This window comes from Puntigrus tetrazona, chromosome 9 (assembly GCF_018831695.1).
Source record: "Puntigrus tetrazona isolate hp1 chromosome 9, ASM1883169v1, whole genome shotgun sequence".
Classification (NCBI taxonomy): Eukaryota; Metazoa; Chordata; class Actinopteri; order Cypriniformes; family Cyprinidae; genus Puntigrus; species Puntigrus tetrazona.
In genome coordinates, this window is record NC_056707.1 from 2,084,778 (window position 1) to 2,086,178 (window position 1,401).

At 35.0% G+C, this 1,401-nt stretch overlaps 1 long non-coding RNA gene across 1 annotated transcript in view; it reads left to right on the plus strand.

Annotated features, from left to right (window-relative positions):
* LOC122351283 overlaps window positions 1-1,401 on the plus strand; it is a 2,587-nt gene extending 1,186 nt beyond the window's left edge. The window contains exon 2 of the long non-coding RNA XR_006251725.1: window positions 833-1,401. This is a non-coding gene — a long non-coding RNA (uncharacterized LOC122351283). The remainder of the gene's footprint in view (window positions 1-832) is intronic.

Consider the following 1,401-nt stretch of genomic DNA (forward strand, 5'->3'; position numbering starts at 1 on the left):
TGAAAATCTGGCCAATTGGGACTCCCATTATGACAAATTGTTTTTAACATGCTGTGTATAGATATGCTGTCTTTAATGGGGAATTTATACACACATATTGCATAAAACAAAACAGCATATCCAATAATTTTGTTAAATATTTTTTAACATAGTTGAGAATCAGCCTTAAATAAAGTTTGGCATAAGAAATCCTGAAAACCATTGCAATTTTTGAAAACGTTTTTAGAATAAAATATGAATAAAATACAATTTTGCAATATATATATATTTTCTTAAGCTCAAAACAACTTTTTATTACTATTAATGGAAACATTCAGTCACAGTTGCATTTTTAGGTCATGAATGTATGCGAAACAAATAGTGCTGCTCAAGAGAGGCACAAAAGAAGTCCAAAGAGTTTGTTTTTGGGTAAGATTAAGAACATTTCACCTCGCAAACAGGCGTCTTCGTCAGTGTAGAACAGGATGTTTTGGTATTTCCTGTGGGTGTTAATTCCCCGATGGTCTGAATTGCAGCTGACTTGTCCGCTAGATCACTAAATCTGACTCTTTCATAGCATGGTTGAATAATAGCAGGCAAACACAGTGCAGTGTATTTATTTGTTTATTACCTTGGCAGAAACAGACTTCCATATAAATGAATTGTACAAAGACAAGAAAACTACACTTATTCCCATCTTCTGCTGGTTGGCGAAGCAGAGAAAATATATAAAAATAACATTAATAACAGATTGAGTGAACCAAATGATTTTTACTATGGTAAAATTAATGTTCGGCGATATCTTCAAGAGATTTACAATAAATGTTGCATCTTTTCTTTTTTCCTCCTTTAGTTTGTGGCCATTAACACAGACTACAAAAACCTGAAGAAGGAAGGACCAGACTTCTGAACATTTCACGGTTGTTGCTCAAGTACTTTAATTATGAAGATGCTGATATGCCCTTGCACCTCACTATTCTAAAGTTTTTACACAAATGTGTGTGTTTTTAGGAAAAAATGATATCCTCACAAACGCTGATAGACATATTCATTAGCATGAGATGAAAAGCGGAATAAAAACTAGACTAGCTTTTCTTTTGTTTATGCGCATTAGATGTTAAGCTTTCTAGAAATCCCCAAAACTGCAGAGATAACATGACCTCTCTCTAGTGAGCATGAGAAAGGGCGAAAGGAAGACGAGCAGATGTAAACAGAACCTGAACAGCACAGACTCATGGGAAGGAGATCGAGCTCCCTCAGGACTGCTCTTCAGCTGTTTAGAATGACACATGGAGAACAACACACAGATATCTTTGTCTCTCTCACTAGCTCTATATCTGCACTTATTATTGTAACCAACTATCATCATTCATCTTCACGTTTTTTAGTACTGGCAAGGCATACAGACAAACACAGGAAATA